The sequence below is a fragment of the Salvelinus fontinalis genome, chromosome 3 (assembly GCF_029448725.1).
Source record: "Salvelinus fontinalis isolate EN_2023a chromosome 3, ASM2944872v1, whole genome shotgun sequence".
In the NCBI taxonomy this organism is placed as follows: Eukaryota; Metazoa; Chordata; class Actinopteri; order Salmoniformes; family Salmonidae; genus Salvelinus; species Salvelinus fontinalis.
The window spans coordinates 55069912-55091355 of record NC_074667.1 but is presented as its reverse complement, the minus strand read 5'-3'; the positions used below and the strand labels follow the sequence as shown (position 1 = coordinate 55091355).

Sequence of the window (21444 nt, the reverse complement as noted above, 5' to 3'; positions counted from 1 at the left end):
ACAAAACCTATCCCATACCATAAATATGTTATCAGACTGTCATCTAATGAGTTTTTTTGTTGGTTAGGGGCTATAAATATCTTAGTTTAGCCGAATTGGTGATGGCTACTGGTGTTGGTGGACAAATAAAAGATGGTGGATTATGCTAATGTGTTTTTAGGTAATAGATGTACATCTTTACATATTGTGTCTTCCCTGTAAAACATTTTAAAAATCGGAAATGTTGACTGGATTCACAAGATCTGTGTCTTTCATTAGCTGTATTGGACTTTAATGTGTGAAAGTTAAATATTTTAAAAAAATATTTTTTTTGAATTTCGCGGCACTGGTTTTTCAGTGGGGGGGGGGGGGGTGTGCCGCTAGCGCCACGCTGATCCTAGACAGGTTAAAACCTGTTTGGGATAGGGGGCAGCATTTTCACGTTTGGATGAAAAGCATGCCCAGAGTAAACTTCCTGCTACTCAGGCCCAGAAGCTAATATATGCATAGTATTAGTAGATTTGGATAGAAAACATTCTGAAGTTTCTAAAACTGTTTGAATGATGTCTGTGAGTATAACAGAACTTATATGGCAGGTGAAAACCTGAGAAAAATCCAACCAGGAAGTGGGAAATCTGAAGTTTGTAGTTTTTCAACTCATTGCCTTTCTAATATACAGTGTCTATGGGGTCACTTCCTAAGGCTTCCACTATATGTCAACAGTCTTTAGAACCTTGTTTGAGGCTTCTACTGTGAAGGGGGAGAGAATGAGAGCTGTTTCAACCAGATGTCTGGCAGAGTGCCATGAGCTGGTCACACGTGTGGCCATGAGAGAGACCTGCATTCCATTGCATTTCTAAAGACAAAGGAATTCTCCGGTTGAAACATTATTGAAGATTTATGTTAAAAACATCCTAAAGATTGATTCTATACCCCGTTTGACATGTTTCTACGAACTGTTATTTAACTTTTTGGACTTTTCATCTGAACTTTCGCCTGGACTTGCCCGCGCCTCCTGAGTTTGGATTTGTGAACTAAACGCGCAAACAAAAAGGAGGTATTTGGACATAAATTATGGACTTTATCGAACAAAACAAACATTTATTGTGGAACTGGGATTCCTGGGAGTGCATTCTGATGAAGATCATCAAAGGTAAGTGAATATTTATAATGCTATTTCTGACTTATGTTGACTCCACAACATGGCGGGTACCTGTATGGCTTCTTTTTGTGTCTGAGCGCCGTACTCAGATTACTGCATGGTGTGCTAGCGGAACCCCTAGCCGTAAATGAACTTCTCTGATCTACAGATACCGGATGCGGGTTTAAATTCTACAACATACGGTGATCGCCACAAATAGTCATATTAAACATTCCTGAAAATACAAGTGTCTCACATGCTTCAAAAGCCTAGATTCTTGCTAATCCAACTGCGTTGTCAGATTTAAAAAAGGATTTACTGTGAAAGAATACAATGCAATTATCTGAGCACAGAGCCCCATACCAAAATACTTTTTCAACCAGCACAGGCGCAACAAAATCACAGATTGCAATGACATAAATCGTTTACCTTTGAAGATCTTGCTCTGTTTGCAATCCCAAGGCTCATTGTTACACAATGAATGGTATTTTGTTCGGTTAAATCCATTTTTATAGCCTAACACAAAACATTTTGTGAACGCTTATCTCGTTGATTTTCGTGTCATTCAATTTTCGACGAAACATTCGATGTAAATACACAGACTAAACCTGACTTTATCCAGTCATGTTTGGTTTCCTTGCAATCAACTGTTTGTTTGTAACACAACCAAACTTGATGGGTCATTTCGCGGGACGTATTGACCCAAAGATACCGATTGGAAGACAACAAGTAACGACCTCATTGTGCACCAATTATATGACCGCTGTTTCGTTGATTGACTGTATTTTAACCCAATGACCACTGATCGTCTTGAAATCTAGCTGGGTAGATAGCCAATGAGCAGAGGTAAACGGCAATATGTAATGTTTGTGTTTTGGAAGACCAACCCATGTAGTAAACTCCGGCGTAGAGACCGTCATTCGCCATTGAAGATTCATACTGGAAGGAGCCAAACTCATTACGCACAGCACTGTTTCGGTAACAAGCATCTTCAGCTGTTTATTATATCGAATATCATGGCGAATAAGTCAGGGAAAGCTAAATCTAAGACTAGATATACGAATGTAGACAAAATTATAGAGGAAATTGATCGTGAAAGTGGAACATATGCTTTTGGAAGACGACTCATTTAGCGACCATGATTCAAATGGAAGCATATTTTTTGAACGGAGAGCACATTGTTTTGGACTGGTAAGTTCTTCTCATGCTAATGCCGTTGTTTGAAATTAATAATATAAAATATTATTTGTGATTGTTTTTACATTTTATTTGCAATATATAAAAATGTAATGAAATGTGTTAAGTACACATTGGCTATACTTCCTCCAGCAGCATGCTTCCTCAACTCAGTCTACATATTATGGATTAGAGGGAGCATGGTCGAGATGCGTGTGTCTGCCGCCAACGTGTCCATCCCCAACGTGTCCACCCCCCTCTGAAGCTGGTTCATCCAGCTGGACCCCTGCTGTCTCTGGCTCCACACCTCCCGGGCCATCTAGAGGTAAACTGTTCATATTTACTCTTGAGGGCTATATAAATATATTTGATTTGATAGACTGAGGGTCTTCCAAATATTAAAAGTCTGTAAATAGTTACCCATGTTATTTTGTAAAGGTATATATACTTTTTCTTTATATTTTTTTCCCCATTTTTTTCCCTCCATTTTTTGGGGGGGTGTGTTAGAATACCATTTTGGTATTTTGTATATAGTTATTTGTTTCAAAATGTATACCTTCACCAATTTGGCCACTTGGGTACATTTGGGCTACTTGTGTGGGACACCTGGGTGACTTCATGATAAATGTTATGTAGCACACTCATTTTGGAAGTTATCATTCTGAAACTTTGCACAAGTACTGTTGCCCTCTTATGTTTTTCACTGAAATTGTCCCCATATTCATATCTGAATGTTTGTTTTATCTTGTTCATTTTAAGATGATGATACAACAATTAAAAAGAAAAAACGTATGGTTTTTTCATTGTATTATCTAAACCAGATCTGTGTTATATTCTCCTACATTCAATTCACATTTACACAAACTTAAGAGTGTTTTCTTTCAAATGGTACCAAGAATATGCATACCCTTGCTCCTGGGCCTGAGCTAGAGGCAGTTAGATTTGGGTATGTCTTCAGGCGGAAATTGGAAGAGGGGGGGGGGGTAGCTGTAAGAGGTTTTAAACAAAAAAACGATGTTTCTTGTGAGAATTTGCACAAAAAAATAATTCACTACTGAAAACACTACCAAGATTATAATTTAGTTCAACTACCACCAACTGCAAAATATAGTAGAGCTATATGTAGTTCACTACTCCCCAACTGACGACACAGGACATTGATCCAATGGAATATAAGTATGGATCAACATCAGGTAGACCACAACACAGCCATAGGCTAATCATTATTAATGATGCACCAAGTGACAGATATGAATCACGTCAAGACAGCCAGAGATGATTCATACACTGTCAGAGGGGAGTCACAAGTAGATTGAGAGACAAATCAGGGATAAGAACATGTTCCTCTCATGGCTGCCTCCAAATTAAATGACTGCCTGCTACTATATTCAAAATACATGATAAAAACATGGCGACAATTGCAAATGTGTTGTTTTCTGTGACTATGTCAAACAAGCCTGTTCAATAGCAACAGCTGGTTGGTCGACGTTAAACCACACTGAATCACTGAATGACTTGGGAGAGGATTGACCTCAACCTCTCTGGGGCAGACAGCGTTAAATTACTGGAAGGTTATTGATCTGCAAAGTGTACATTTGGAGTTGGGGATGAGCGTGTTTAAAAGGGGGGAAAGCATCTAAGCACAATGACTGCAGGCTCTTCAGCAAACAGTTCATTTGGCCGGCTAAAAATCTATACCTCCTCCACAAAGATGACAAAGGGGGAAGGTTACACCACTATACATCCTTCTACAGTACATAATTGAAAAAAGACTACAAGCATTCAATAAGACTAACAGTAAACACAGTTGATTAATGGGTCTTGTCATGGCATTGTATTGATTAAAAATTATGGCACTCAACAGTATCATGATTAATGAAGACCATAGATCTTCATTCTCTGGAAATATGGAAGACGTTTTATAATACTTATCTTGAAAAGTGATATGCTTTCCGTGTTTGAAGATGTACATTGTATGGGTATCTGAAATCTCTTACAATGGAATTAGGAGTCTAAGGATAGCACGTTCATTAGGTCACCAGCACCAACCAGCTCCCCATCCCCCAAGCCGAACACTGCCTCCACTGTCTGCCCCTACTTCTCCCCTGCCTGCTCCCCAACTCAATATTGAAACCAGTAAACAAAAAAATCTTCTCTCCAGCCTTTAAATGAAGATAAACTAGGGCAAAAAGCCCCAATTAGCCGCCTTTGAGGATGTGGGCTTGGTGGAGAGAGGACGTTACCTCCAAACCATTCACCATGGTTGGTTCCTCAAAGAGCTGCTCAATGCATCCTATAGTCTAAAAAGGGTGAAGGTTATACATAGCATAACACTATTAATTCATGACTTTACACTAGCCGGTCTCCAATGAGCCCTCAGAAAGTGCCGAGGTGGCAGAACAGAGCAGGGATAGCCATTATGATCTGGAACAGTGACGCTCCAATGATGATAGCTGGTGGAGTTCTAGAATGCTGTGCTCTGCATTCTACTCACAATGAGCCCAGAGCCTTCAGGCTCCTTTTTGACAGTGGGGTCTCCCTCTGGGGTCTCTGCTGCTGATGGGCCTGTCTCTCCTCATTCACCAGCCCAACAGGGAGGAACCGGTCGGCCAAAAATATAATCGCTGTGGCGCAGCAAAGCACTGGAGCATAGAGCAAAGAGCAGAGATAGTATTTTTTCTGTCTGAACCAACCTCTTTGAGTGAGTGGGTTGCTGATATCCTTATATGCAACATCTCAAGGCACTCAGCCTGTACACTTTAATGTAAAGGATGTGGTGTTAACATGTTGGTTGAGGAAAGCCATTTAGGGGGAAAAAATGTACCACACCGATACATTTGCACTCATTCATAAAAACCTTAAACCAAACTGAAATATGGAGGAAAGAACATTTAGTCACGTGCCGTTTGCAGACTCCGGCATCTGGATTCCACTAATGGAACAAATCAAAGCATCAGACTGAAATTGTCTCTCTCATCACCCAATCTACCGTCCAGTGATAGTGACAGAGAGACACGGCTCTTTAAATCAGCCATCTCCCCTCTTTCTAGCAGCAGCAAGAAGCTGAAGGAACAAAGGCCAATGTATGAGGCACTCTGTGGGGGGAAACTATTTTGATATTATTTGTTGCTCATGTTGAGGAAAACAAATCCCCCTTGGTTCCTGTCTGAGCTGAGGTAAGAGAGATCTCCCTGGCTGAGCGAGGTAATGGAAGTCCCCCTTAGCATGCACCGCTAGTACTAGCACTCCCTGTGTTGGCTCGCAGTCTCAGCCCCACTTCACAGCCTCATAGCTCACAGACAGGTAGACGTGACTCCACTGATAATGCTGAGAAACACAAGAACATCTGAGAACACTGTTTTGACTCATCCTCTTTGTAGTATGCATAAGTAGACACACAGGTCAAATGTTACAACAGAGAGACTCTGATTGTTGATGTTCTTGTTCGCTGAATTCATAGGGTGGAATGTTAATTGAATTAACATCAGCCATAACTAATTTGACCCATTGAGTTGCTTAGCCTTGATACTCACTTGCCTGCATGTGTTCCGGAATATGCTAACCACCCACTAGGCACAGACGTCAATGCAACGTCTATTCCATGTTGGTTCAACGTAATTTCATTGATATGGCGTGGAAACAACCTTGATTCAACCAGTGTGTGCCCAGTGGGCAGGCACTAAAATTTAGTAAATTGAGTAAGGGTTCCAAACCTTATAATCACTTAAAATGCTTTATCTGAACAATAGGGACAATTTAAACAGTTCATTTAAGTTAATTCCTAACACCTTCCTCCTACTGGGGCCATGTGGGCCCTGAGAGACTGAATTGAAAAGTTGTTTACTGTTTTGGACTGTGAAGCCCACTGGCAAGGAGGAGTATATTTGGTCCAAATGGTGCTGAACCGTGAGGGTTATCAATATGGGGGGAACAGTGGTGCTACTGTTCAGAAGCACAATCAGAATGAAAGCTTTTCGAGGGCCAGCAAACCATGTCCATGTTCACTGGAAGGAATGCAGACTATTCTCTAATGAATGGGGAAGAGTTTGTCCGAGTGCTGTTCATACACTGGCATAAAGAGATAGGATAATGCAGGGGGTTAATGGGTGAGCTGGCACACTTAGAGCTCTACTCAAGCTCTACTCACGCCACAGGTGGTTGGGGTGAGCGGGGTGGGGTAAGCAGAGATTGTTATTTCACTCAGAGGCAAAAAGAGGGAGGGTAACTAAGGGAGCCTCTGTGAGTCAGTAATGACATTAGGTACGGACCAGCAGGCGGGAACCTGACTGTGGTCCACACCCCCCAAACTTTCTCTGCCTCCAGTGCTAGTGGATGACTCCAACAGGAAACAGGGACATCCTAAACACAGGTCTCCTGCTGCTACAGGGGGACAACAGGGGGACCAGGCAGTACTTAAACATGCTCCAAACATCTCAACTGCAGGTGAGTTAACCCAGGGGTGGGGACATGGGGGCCATACAAGTGTGTTCAGCAAGAAGGTGAGGGCCCCCTAGGCATAAAGCATTTGTGGACAGGTTTGTTGTGTGAGAACATATGGGCCAGAGCCACAGGCACCTCACACTCTGATAGTTTCATCACATGTTCCTAGTGGCACAGGTTGCCAATGGAAACGGGCTCAGCTGCAGCCAATAGTAGCAAGGAATTACTGAGGTGTAAAATCATTTATAAACAGGAAGCCTTATTTACTTAGGCTATAGAAGGGAAGAGTTAAATGCTAAGTGCCTGAGGGAATTGGTAGGTCCCCAAGGCTGAGGTTGTCAATCATACCTGGTTTCTGGTGATAAACCAGAGCTCACCCTCTGTAGACCCTGTCATTTTATTGAGCAACATGCTCTCCCAATTACCGTGAGCCCCAGTCTGGCACCTTTAACCACTGCATTGATTACTGTGTGCACAGGTTGAGGAGATTCTGGAGCAGAGGAAATAACTGTCAAATGGTGACGAGAGCTGCAGGCTGATCCATATAAAGCCTCTTATGTCAGGCACATTGTTCGTTCGCACAATATTTTGTGTTTAATTAATTAATGAGAAAGTAATTGTGTGTATGATGCTGAATAGATAAAAAGCTCCCTATTCAGACAATAATTGGTCAGACAGAATGATTGCCTGTGCCTGTAGAATACGGTTTGATCTGAAAACAAAAGACAACTTAAGATGACGGCATAGGATACAATAATAGCGCAGGCAACATGTAGACATGCTCGCACGACAGTCTCTCTCTCTATCTCTCTCTCTCCCTCTTCAGAGTGTGCAATTAAACACATCGGAATGACATTAACGAATTGGAGCTGTGAAAAATCAGTTCCATGGAGTGTTGTCATTTGCGAGTAGACAAAATAATGCCTACAAAGCTGCGGCTGCATCCCAATTAGCTATATTCTAGTGTTTGAAGTAACTCATGCAACAGAAGGCCTACCTGCCGCTTGCACCGGAAAAATGACACACAGTCTGACTCTGAGAGAAGCCACAGGAAACTGGCAGGGTCAATGGAATGACAACCAGCGCAGGCTGTCCATCCAATCAAGGGAGAGACTCACTGCAGAATCCGCCATTTGTCCATAAACGTCAAATTTCGAAGGTTAATTTTAGGCATTAATTCCGAATGGTTAAGGTAAGGGTAAAAAAAATTAAGGTAACTTAAAAATAAAAAATAAAAAAGGAGTGCCTAGCACTGGGATTGAAATGCGTCCCTCAGAGCCAGAGCCTGCGGCTCACTGTTGCCCCTAGTGGCGTTTAAAATAAAGAATCTCCTGACATCCTGCTTACCTGGATGGATGTCAAATTTCGCAGTGGAACCTTGAGCAACCTGGCTGCACTCTCAACAAAGACTGATGGGAACATTTCCTGGCCTGTAGCCCCAGATATCAAAGCAGAATTGATTTTAGATCACCTCTATTGATCTGTTTTTGTTTCAAAGACATTGCCTGGAACCTCACAGCCATTTCAAATCCACAAAGCACTGAGATAACACTGGACTGTGTGAGGTCTGTCTATGGGCTGACTGTATCGAAAAATGAAAGCAAAGTCCATTAAATAATAGTGGATTTGGAATTACATTTGTTCTCTCAAGTTCCTAAACCAAACCAAGATTCCTCTATTTGCATGTTGGTATCATTGTTTCCATGGCATTACTATTCTATTGTTTTATTTCGTACCCTCCCCTTCAGGAGATTTCATTCTTTTTGCATACTGTTGGATCCTTCAGATGCCCCAAGCTCAATCACTGAGAGAGAAATATGGCACAGATGCTACTTAGAGATGGTTTACTTTGAAAATAAGATAGGAAAACCTAAGGGCACGTGTAATTGCTAAATATAAGGGCAACAGACAACAGACATCAAAGCATTATGGTCTGTTTACTCTTATCATTCTCCAAAAAGGAATATCACAATTGTGTTTTCAGAGTACTTTGAATATTTTGTTCCCAATATATCCAAGCTCTTTCCCCAAATAACAAGCACACAACAGCCTAAATACCAATCTAGTGTATGCTAATTTGATACGCAAATGATAATGAGAGCTAAATGTTGATGGAACTGCCTTGCATGACTCCAGTAGAGTCAATCTGTTGCAACATTCAGGGAAACCTGCATTGTACTGATTAGCTAATGCAATTAAAGACTATTTACCACAGAGATTGCCCCTTCCTTCATGCTCTTTTGTTTGTCAATTTGTAATTTACACGGCACATTTGAACGGCAAATGTAGATTTGGACTAAAGCATCAATTCCTCTGGAGGGAAGTGTCAATAATAAGACATGATGAAGACATTTTCAGTTGAAGAGTCTTAAACAATAGCAACAGGCGGAGTTCAATGTTCATACTAGTGATACACTGATATGACATTTTTGACCGATACCGATAACCGATATTTAAAATTTTAGAGGCCTTTAAAGCTTTCTAGTACAGTTAAATAGTTAACACACACACATGGACGCAGCGGTCTAAGACACTGCATCTTAGTGCAAGAGGCATCACTACAGACCCTGGTTCTAATCCTGGCTGTATCACATCCGGCCGTGATTGGGAGTCCCATAGGGCGGCGCACAATTGGCCCAGCGTCGTCCAGGTTTGGCCGGAGCAGGCTGTCATTGTAAATAAGAATTTGTTCTTAACTGACTTGCCTAGTTAAATAAAGGTTTACACACACACACACACACACACACACACACACACACACACACACACACACACACACACACACACACACACACACACACACACACACACACACACACACACACACTGACCCAAAAAGTTATTTTGTTGGCATTTAGGTATGTCCCCATTACCAGTAACACATAATCAAAACCTATTTCTTTCACTTATTGCTGTGCTGCTGTTTCATTGTTCATTTGTTCAGTCGTTTCATTCTCAATCAGGATTTCTATGGAACACCGTTTGGTTCTTTGTGTGTCAAAAAAGATATGTGTCAAATAAGCTTGTTGACCAATCAGGACCTGAATATGACTACACGTAAAATAATAATTTAACACGTTCATCATTTTTTTACAGAGTTATTACACATCGATTACACTATCACTCGTATTTCATATGTCACAACGATTCAACGATACATATGCTATGATGCTGTGTCAAATTATAGCTTATTTAATGCATGTATCTTTTTTGACATACAAAGACCCAAACGGCATTCCATAGTATGTCGTGAAGCTAATAGCAGTGACACCATTACTGTGTAACTCGGGTAGGGCAACATCTGAAATATAGCGCACTAGGTAGTATGTAACCGGTGCTCGACCAGTCGCGAAAGCCATCATAACCCACGACAGAGAACGGTTGATTGTCAAGGGCAATGAATTTCATTATCTTGGCGTTAATGGATTTTGCCTTTGAGTTGTCTCGCTGAAATGTTCTCATTCTTTCAAATGACTGCTCAACTTGTTGACTGCTTGATCCACACAGCAGACATTGTGGGCTAGGTTAGGAATGCTGTGTTGGACGTGTAGCGCAACATTTTACGTGGCACCATTACGTCATGTACCTACGTTATATAGGTATGCACGTCAGCTTTGACATCGGTTATGCATATCGGTGTTAAACTAGACATTGGGCTGATACCAATGTTGGCATTTTTAGCTAATATCGTCCGATTCCGACATGTTCACCGATATATTGTGCATCCCTAGTTCATACTATCCCATAGCTTTGTTATAGACACATGTATTATACTCACATGGCATCAGTGGTACTTGCCTTGAGGGGTGGCCACACAGAGAGTGGTTTCTATCTATATAGAAACAATAATGAGGTACTGATTGAGAGGAAAGACGCCATGTCATTTAAGTCAGTGGTTTTATCAAGACAGGGCCCCCTAACCCACTGACAGACAAAACCCCTCAGCCTCATTTAACCAGACACACCTGCAGCCAATTCATAGAAAACCAGTCCCCAGGCACTAGCAAAATCCAGCATTCAAATCTGGAAGGTGATAGGTGGCAGGTTCACTCCAATCTGATGTAGTGCCATAAAAATTAATGGTTCCAGCCAAGTTGGAAACATAATGAGGTCAAAGTGTCTCCACTGTTCTGCAGGTGGTCCCACGGTTAGATTAGTAGAAATGGGCAGAAGAGTTGCCCCCGAGCTGATAAATGGTGCTGAGTCTCGACCAGTTTGGCAATTTTGCTCAACATTTGCCGTATCTGGGGGCGAGAACATTAAGAAATAGACTATCGCTGTGTTCTGGCTGTCTGTATAGTTGACCCCCAGTATGCTTTCAGAACCCCAATAAATATTCTGCCATTTCTCCAAAAAGCAGTCAATTTGTAGGCATGTAAAATGGCTTTTAGAATAAAAAAACTGCATCATAACATTCAGTTGATTGCTAATGAGTCTTAGGGTGTCATCTAGTTGTAAATTGAGCTGGGGAAATCAACTATGAAAAGCAACTTTAATTTCATTATGATAAATGAGAAGCTCTGAAAGCACTCATTCAGTTGAAATGAGAAAGTCATTTGTTTCCAGCTGCTAAACACCTCTAACGAACAAAGGATAATAGCACACAGGAATCGACGCACCTTCAAACTGAGAGAAGATTAAGATTTTACACATACAATAGCAACCCATCCAACTATTTAGCATGTCCTCCTTGTTTCATTATTCTAATCATGGCTGGTCAGTGTTCTGCTCCTCTGTCAGGGGAGAGCCCTGTTTGACTCTAGGCGTGGCTGGGCCGCTAAACAGGCTCATGCTATGCAGAGCAGCACAAGTTGGGCTTCTGATGTATAGCTTATCACACCCAGTGATCCTACATGCAGCATGTAGCTCTGTCACTAGCTGAGAGTCCTAGGCAGCCAGGAGTGAACTCTGCTTACAGCCCCCAGCGGCGCTCCATGCTGTGCAATGTGGTCCCAGAGGACACCCCAAAGTGAGTGTACCACTGCCCTTACACTCTGAGGTGTGTTTTAGGGACACACATTACACTGGTTCCCCCTACAGACTCTGGCTGAGACTTTTAGTAGGGCCATATCTAATTCCTAACAAAACAGCAGTTACATTTTAATATTATGGGAAGCCAAATGATGAGCACAGGTGGGTTAGGTGATTATGGTGGAGCACCTGGGCCATGTGTTTGTGTACACTTGGATGTATGGGATCGCTGTGCATCCTCTTGCTGTCTGTTGGTGTCTGTCTACCCATCAGATTCAGTCAACAACAATGCTATATGGTGAAGATCTTAGGAGGCTGCTGAGGGGAGAACGGTTCATAATAATGGCCAAAACAGAGCAAATGAAATGGCAACAAACAACTGGAAACCATGGAAACCACGGGTTTGATGTATTTGATACCATTCCACTGATTCTGCTCCAGTCACCACCACGAGCCCATCCTCCCCAGTTAAGGTGCCACCAACCTCCTGTGATGAATATATTTTCAATGCCCATACTGTACGTTTGGTACGAGATAAGTGATACGGTATTACAAGGTTCCCCAACTGGTCCCCCAAGTTTTCTGATTGAAAAAAATTGTTGGACATAAAAGGCTGTAAAAACACCAGCAAATCAGCTCCAAGTGATTTTTTTATTTTGGAAATCTGTTCCAATATATTCCTATGCATTATAACGATATATATGTGATCTTATACAAATGTAAGCAAGGTTTGAAATTATGTTTTAGTCAAATATTATTTCTGTTTGGGCTTCTTGTGGTCAATTTGCTGTCTATAAATGACTTGTAATTATGTTCCGGCACCCTGACCATTCACTCAAGAAACAAACGGCCTGTGGCTGCTCTATTACAATAGCACTGCATGTAGTAGATGTTAAACATGAGCCTCATGTATCCTCCTAAATTACACTCCCCATTATCTCTAACCTAGTGGTTTCAAATGACATTTACCCAACAACTGAGAGGGAAGGGAGGGAAACTGTCTGATACCTGCTCTTATCATACCACTTGAGACAATTGGTCTTTTCCTGTCCACGTGCCTGTCTATCACATCTGTCCTGTCCTCCTCATCCTGTCAGCCGTTCTACACCACTTCCTTAGGGGGGTCCTTCTAACCTTGCCCACACAACACACACAAGAAGACTGTGATCCCCTCTATTCCATGTCTCTTTTATTTCATCTTTGTTCAGTACGCTCTTATATTCATGAGTTATCTGGAATTGAGACTGCAATTGAAATGGGAATCATTTTGCTGACTTTAATTTAGGATAATAACTTCTGGTCTCCCGAGTGGTGCAGCGGTCTAAGGCACTGCATCACAGTGCTTGAGGCGTCACTACAGACCCGGGTTCGATCCCAGTCTGTGTCCTACCGGCCATGACCGGGAGTCCCATAGGACGATGCACAATTGACCCATCATCGTCCGGGTTAGGGGAGGGTTTGGCCAGGGGGACTTTACTTGGCTCATCGTGCTCTACCGACTCTTTGTGGCTGGCCGGGCGCCTGCTGGCTGACTTTGGTCGTCAGTTGAACAGTGTTTCCTCCGATACATTGGTGCAGCTGGCTTTCGGGTTAAGGAGCGCGGTCATGTTTCAGAGGATGCATGACTCGACCTTCACCTCCCCCAAGCCTGTTGGGGAGTTGCAGCGATGAGACAAGATCGCAATTGGATATCACGAAATTGGGGAGAAAAAGGGGGTAAAATACAACAACAAAAAAACGTACTCTTTGTGTTATACCTTTGAGGACCTTATACACTATATATACAAAAGTATGTGGACACCCCTTCAAATTAGTGGATTCGGCTATTTCAGCCACACCCGTTGCTGACAGGTGTATAAAATTAATAAAATACACTATATATATACAAAAGTATGCAATATAAAATACACTATTTATACCCAAAAGTATGTGAACACCCCTTCAAATTAGAGGATTCGGCTATTTCAGCCACACCCATTGCTGACAGGTGTATAAAATATATAAAATATATAAAATACATTACATATTTATACAAAAGTATGTGGACAACCCTTCAAATTAGCGGATTTGCCTATTTCAGCCACCCGTTGCTGACAGGCATATAAAATCATTCTAGAGCACACAGCCATGCAATCTCCATGGACAAACATTGTCAGTAAAATGGCCCGCTCTAAAGAGACTCTCAATGTGGCACCTTTCCAACAAGTCAGTTTGTCAAATTTCTGCCCTGCTAGAGCTTCCCCGGTCAACTTAAGTGCTGTTAATGTGAAGTGGAAAGGCTAGGAGCAACAACGGCTCAGCTGCAAAGTGGTAGGCCACACAAGCTCACAGAACGGGATTGCAGAGCGCTGAAGCACGTAGTGCGTAAAAATCGTCTGTCCTTGGTTGCAAACCTCACCACCGAGTTCCAAATTGCCTCTGGAAGAAACGTCAGCGCAAGAGCTGTTTGCCGGAAGCTTCATGAAATTGGTTTCTATAGCCGAGCACAAGCCTAAGGTCACAATGCGCAATGGCAATCATCGTCTGGAGTAGTGTAAAGCTTGCCGCCATTGGACCCTAGAGCAGTGGACACACATTCTCTGTAGTGATGAATCACGCTTCACCATCTGGCAGTCCGACGGATGAATCTGGGTTTGGCAGATGCCAGGAGAACGCTACCTGCCCGAATACATAGTGCCAACTGTAAAGTTTGGTGGAGGAGGTATAATGGTCTGGGGCTGTTTTTCATGGTTCGGGCTAGGCCCTTTAGTTCCAGTGAAGGTAAATCTCAAGGCTACAGCATGCAATGACATTCTAGATGATTCTGTGCTTCCAACTTTGTGGCAACAGTTTGGGGAAGGCCCTTTCCTGTTTCAGCATGACAATGCCCCTGTGCAAAAAGCAAGGTCCATACAGAAATGGTTCGTTGAGATCGGTGTGGAAGAACTTGACTGGCCTGCACAGATCCCTGACCTCAACCCCATCAAACACCTTTGGGATGAATTGGAACGCCGACTGCGACCCAGGCCTAATCTCCCAACATCTGTGCCCAACCTCAATAATGCTCTAGTGGCTGAATGGAAGCAAGTCCATGCAGCCATGTTCCAACATCTAGTGGAAAGCCTTCCCAGAAGGCTGTTAAAGTAGCAAAGGGGGGATCAACTCCATATTAATGCCCATGATTTTGGAATGAGATGTACTTTTGGCCATTTTGGTTGTTTACACTTTTATTAGAATCACTTGTGAAAATTCAAACCACCAAAAAACAAAAGGCACTATACATCTGATTGAATATAGGCATGCAGGGGCTAGAGTGGCTTAGTGCTAGATTGTAAACCCTGTTCTTTCAGAAAAGCAATGCACAGTTGGCTCAAACGGCCTCCAATAAAACCTAATCCTATTGGTTGTGGTTCTCATTCCTATGAAAACATTGCAAGATGAAAAATACTAACATGATTTTGTGGATTTGTTTTTTATATAACTGTACAAATTTGTACCAGAAGTTGCCATTTTCACCATGTACTGAGGCAGAACAGAACTGAAAGAAGATGAAGAATGACACGCCCAGCCATTGCCTTAAGCCCGGAAGTTTACAGGGGACCTTGCCAGCGAGAGAGACAGCCTCCTATCGCCCTCCCACTGTGTTGTTCTGGGTAAGAACTCCAGAACATGTGTGATAACATTGACCTCGTTGCAGGTTTGTCCTTCAGTATTAACTTTGCAGATTAATTGTCCGTGCAGCGCAGGCTGCCATTGATCATATTCACCAGTGGCCCCAATAATGCAGTGGCCTGTTAAATAAGATATGAAGGTGAATTCTGGTTGATCACAACCTCTTATCATTACATCTTCATCATCCCCCACCCAACCCCCCCGCCCCCCAGGGTGAATGGCCAGAATAATTCCCTTGCCGCTATCTCTCCCCAGACTCAATTTCATAGGTATCCTACTAAAAAAGGATATGCACATTTCAGGAAAAGCAGGCAGAGATTGTGGAAAATTATGAATTAATACTTCATGTAACCACACATATTTCCAGATCATACAAGACATGCTGCTTATTCTTCCTGTCACCAGCAGTAAACACGATAGAGGACGGCTCTCTCTCTCTCTCTCTCTCTCTCTCTCTCTCTCTCTCTCTCTCTCTCTCTCTCTCTCTCTCTCTCTCTCTCTCTCTCTCTCTCTCTCTCTCTCTCTCTCTCTCTCTCTCTCTCTCTCTCTCTCGCTCTCTCTCGCTCTCTCTCGCTCTCTCTCGCTCTCTCTCGCTCTCTCTCTCTCTCTCTCTCATACACATGGAAAACACGCTCGTGTGCACAAACACAAATACACATGCATACACACACTGTGTTGTGTCTCAGCTTTAAAAGTAATTCTGCCTCAGGAGGCATTGCTTTTTTTTATTAAGGATTGTATGAACATGAAAAATAAATGCAGTGGATGTAGTTACGGGTTTGTATGACTGAATTCGGGTCTGTGTAGGGAAAAGAGAGTAAGTGAATGAAATTGATTTTGTCTGAGTACGTGTCAGTTGGAAACACTGTCTGACAGGTACAGTCCAAATGATAATGTGGATGTATTCACATGCATGAATGAGGGATTTTTAAAGTCTACTGTGCAGCCCAAACCATGTTGAAAGTCCATGTCAGTAGCCTTACTAGCATTACACAATCCGGTATTTTTCATGCATTTATGTTACCTTGAAAACAAAATAGGCATGAAATTTGTCTGGTCAGAGACTCATGTTAAGTGATGAGAGAAGTTTGCCTGGCTGACATGGACCTGCAGGTACGTAGTTGGTGGTGGAGCTCTTCCTTGTTCAATTACACTGAAATTCATTCAACTTGTTTGGTGAGAAGTATTCAACCAACTTTTGGGTACACAGCACCAATGGCCTGAATACTGAGAAGCTTGGGATGACTCATGATCACCAAGTGCAATGATAGACTCTCATCCTTAGCCTGGAAATATAATGCACTGGTAACTGGTTCAGCATGACATCTCTACAGGATATCACACTTAAGGGGGTATACACTCATTATACATACTGCAGGAAAAAAAAGGTATAGGCCCATCAATCCACCTTTACCAAAAGGAGTTCAAAATAACTTGTTATTATTTTTCTGTGCTTAGGGACAAGCTGAGCTATGACCTGAAATGGAAGTGTGATTTTCACAAGGTCCATCTAATTGATGTGGCTTGGCAAGAGTTGCTGCACACAAGCACACAAAGAAAATGGAATTTAATAATATGATAGGAGAACCATATAGGCTTTCTAAACAAATAACCCCCAAGAGGCACTTTACTGTGTGCTGTGAAACCACTGACCAAAACACAAAACTTTGAAGGTGGAGTATTCCTCCTGAGCTATTTTTTACTACTTACCTATTCTAATTAGAAAAAGCATATTATGAGAGGAATCATTGAGGCAAAAACAACGTGGGCACTATACTGTACACACTGGTATCTTTAGACTCACACAAAAACAAATCATCATCACCTGTACCATCTTGCACAAAATCAATTATGAAGTGTAGAAGCTCCGAAATACAATAACGTCAATCTGCTGAGCACTTCTAATGTGACTCATCATACTCATTAAATAGAAATCACTCATCATTTTGTCACGCCATGTGCTCTCTACAAAAACCCCTTGCCCCATAATCCAAACCAATGCATAAAATGGAGATGAATTTCCTCGATGGGGAAAAGTAATCAAGAATCTTGGAGGGGCTCTCAGTGGCAGATGATTGCTGTACTCCGAGATGAATCCGGTGTGCATCTGCCCACTAACATTTGTCTCTTGTTAGCCTACCTGATGGGAGTCTAGGTAGTGAATCGTTCAAAAAGACAGAAGAACAAATCTAGAGTACACACAATCGTACAGGTGATTTGCAGTCCTCGTTAGCAATGCAAAGGAAGAAAGTCAGTTCAGTTCTTGCAATGTTTGCACTTAGGAAGTAATGAAGGCTTCTGTGGGCTTGACAACACAAGTCTTTTTCATGGTCTTTTAGGAGAATTTTCAACATGTCAGGAGATGAACCACCAACATCTTGGAATAAAGAAATGTTGAACACCTTTTTTCTCTCTGATCTCTAGCCCACTGAAATGACCAGCAAGCAATTATGACCAGCAACTAATATCAAAGTACTATCAAAAGTATGTTACAAATAATTTAACTCTAAGAAAAGTAAATACAAACTAAATATACAGTTTGCACATATTCTTGCTTATTTCTATTACTGTCTGATTATGCCTGGAGGGTAGCCTAAGGGGGTATGGGGGTGGGAATGAGGGGGTTAGTTTCTCCCCTTGCCCCCAATTAAAAAGTATACAGGTGTCCATAAAGTGTCCTTTAGTTGTGTGGGCTATAATTCCAAATTGTGAAAAGACTTGCAAGACATTGCAAGACATTACTGGCCATGATACATGTTGCTATGCAACATAAAGCACTATGCATGCTGTAAGATCAGTGGATATTGTTTTAAGAAATCCATGTAGATGTAACTGAAATCAATGAGATGAAGGCATGTAAACCAACATTGTGTATCATTACAATTAAACAAACCAGGCAAATAGATGCAAACATCCATTCTAGGCTACAGTGTCATTTGCCTATGAGTCATTTATCTATTCACTCTGACATTTTCTATTTGATTGTGTATGTCGTTCTATAATAGACAATTCACTTTAGGTTGTGTTGGTTATTATATCTAAGTAGGCTCCTTGATGTACCGGTTGTGATCATTTATGCCTACTTTAGAGCAAAGTATCACAAAATTAAGAACTAATTACACGAACATATGAGGAATAACAACATGTAGACTATGCCTTTACCGAAAGAAAAAAATGCAAAGAAACATTTACAAAAGTAAATACACATACCTTTTTAAGAGCAGTTCCTATCGTTCTAGTAGTTTGATGAGGTTGAATTTAGTTTATAGCGGTCTGAGATGCATCGCGCTACTGAATCTCAAAACGTGCGCAATTGGTCAGACAGAACTAGAATGACACGAAAACGCTTCGTCGAGCGTAGATGCTATCGCCCCCCCCCCCGTAGATGCTATCGCCCCCCTTGTGAAAAAGAAGAAAAACTCATAGGTTCTACAAAGACGTTCAGAGAAAGGGACCCTATCGCAGTCAATAGCTTTTAGAAATCCATGGCAACCGAGAAAACCCTCCACAACTTCGCAATGTTGTGACCGGGTTAAAAGACCCTCAATGACAGCAGCATTATTCCAGTCACAGAATGGGAACGCAGATTTGGGGAGGGGGAGGGGGTGACAGAACCAGCCTGTTAGAATGAAGATTATTGAATGGAAGGAAAATGGAACTGGAATTGTGAATGTAAATCAAACAACATCACAGGATATGATTATTCAAGTGCATGGTTTGTATAGGAGCAACATTATGCAGGTAGGCTAAATATGCAACCACATAATAAAACTACAAATATTGAAATTACCATTCACATAATTTGTGTCAGTACATCAACAGCTAATTCCCAATATAGCCTATGAGAACCTAATGGTCAGATTAGGGAGGGAGACTCGGACCCCATATTAGTCTCTGTGGGGACAAGTTGTTTCAGCACTTCAGACAGCAGCAGCAGCAGCAGCATCATTAAAGCACTCACTCTGTTTCTGCGCCACTGACCAGCTGTGTGAGTTGGGGGAGGTCAGCTAGCAATCAAATTAGCTTTTCAACCACCACCATATTACTGGGTGCTAATTTGGATTTCAGCAGACACCTGCCATCTAAGTATTGCTCAGTGATGAGAAATGTGCATCTAAACATTGGAAATGAATGCTGTCAACTAGGTTATATGGGCAATAGTTGGATACAGTTCTACTGGGTAGCTGTTGGTGTGGTCTGAACAGGGTCAATAATTCCTGGAAAAACAATGTTTATGGCTGAGAGTGATGTAATTAGATGACACACTACTACTACTACACCATGACCTATGTGCATAACCTGGGGTTTCTTGTAAAATGTTACAGGCTATATTCAACACTAGTCTATACATCCCTTTTCATATCCAGAGATTGGTCTTATTTGATAGATTTCATCCTGTTCTCTCAAGTGCTTAACCTGATACGTCTGAGAGAGGAAATGAACAGACTGAATAGAATCAAACCTAATCTAATTCAGGCCATTTTAATCACACTGACCGGATTACACAATGCATTCACTGAGGACTGAGTGTAATAGGATCTTTATATGAGGCAGACTGCACATACCAAGAGTGCTCCATCAAATGCAATCTGATTTCTTGTCATACTGAAAAAACCCTGTCTCATTATTTGAAGAGCAGATTGCACATACAGTACTGTAGCATCTGTAACTACCACAATACAATGACTGTACCATCCCACCTAAGCATTCAGAGTGTTAGAGGTAGCCTATGCATAACTCATACAGTCTACATGTGAAAAAACACTTAGGGATTGAATAGAAATCAGTGTAACATAGATATATATAGTACTTTCCTCAATTAGATTTGCTGCATCCTCTATCCTCTGTGGGTTGAATCAACTTGATTTGAGCTTTTTCTGCTTGTCCGTGTGAGTTTTTACTCTGTTTGTTCAGAACCTAACAGTTGGTGTTGTCGGCAGGATTCACCATGATTTGCAGTTGAACTGAAGAGTCTGAATCAGTTTAACAGGGGCCGGCACAAAACAAGGTAGGCACGTTCCTACACCTGTTACCACTCATTCTGACATCTTGGAGAGAAGAGGGTCGTAGGCTGAATACAATTTATAGGATACAGACATAGAAAGCCTGAGTTTATTCAGTAGTCCCATTGTGTTTATACGACCGGTTGTAGGCCTATATGCAATAGGGGTAAGGGATCTGTAGTAGGATCAATCCCAAGTGGGGTTGTGTCCTGTGTGAAATCCGTAGGTGGACGGACTTATGGTGTAGGGTCTTCTGAGGGCAGGTCCCGAGTTCCTGAGTGGGGGTATTAGACTCCCACGAGGGCTATACGTAGATCTATGTGCAATAGGGGTAAGGGCAGGTTTCATAGAGGATAGTTCCCAAGCAGGGGTGGGTCCCACACCTCGAGCACTCGACTACTTATCAGTTTCTTAGTCACAGAGAAGAGAGGACGAAGAACAGTCTTTTGCCCAAACGAGAAAAGGTAATAGTTTTTAGACACATTATATACAGTAGTCATACAGTATTACATACAATACAATGTATTCTGATTCCCTTTAAAATATTAAAATGTGTGCTCAACAAAATTATGGCATTATATGAAGTGCGCTAAGGGAATAAGGATTTCACATAATTTTTGAAACACACTTTCAAAACACTATCTGTTGTGACAACAGCAATGTCGAAGGCATAGCAGTAACACAATCTTGTTTTGGGAGCAGTGGGCTATAGTCATGATTCCTTAAGACTATTTGGGAAACCCATTTGGCAAATCAGATCTTGTTTTACTTGGAAGTAATGCCTCTGGAGGTGACCTAAGGTCATTCGATAAGACATAGCCTATGAAATTACTTTCATTAATTCACGGTAAGCATAGATTGTGAATAGAATTTACTGGAAATGTGGATTATGTCCTCAACTGATCCACTATTCCGAGACAGTAATGAGAGAACACTCTGTGTGGTTACTAGCCTGTAAATAACTACAGTAAAATATGATATCATCAGCACCTCCAGCATCACTTCCGCCACCACCAGACACTATGATATTATGAGTCAGAATGCTAAATGTCCTATGGATACAAAGCAAGAGGAAATTAATTA

General features: G+C 41.8%; 1 protein-coding gene across 6 annotated transcripts in view; it reads right to left on the bottom strand.

Moving 5' to 3' along the window:
• LOC129851136 (neural cell adhesion molecule L1-like protein) overlaps positions 1 to 18951 on the bottom strand; it is a 101589-nt gene extending 82638 nt beyond the window's left edge. For 4 of the 6 annotated variants that reach the window (XM_055917445.1, XM_055917449.1, XM_055917448.1 and 1 more), the window contains exon 1: positions 18569 to 18948. The gene's annotated coding sequence lies outside the window, so the exon portion shown is untranslated. Of the gene's footprint in view, positions 1 to 7733; positions 7809 to 18568 lie in introns of those variants that run through there. The other 2 variants (XM_055917451.1, XM_055917447.1) reach the window with 2 other exon arrangements.
• Between the last annotated feature and the right edge of the window lie 2493 nt (positions 18952 to 21444).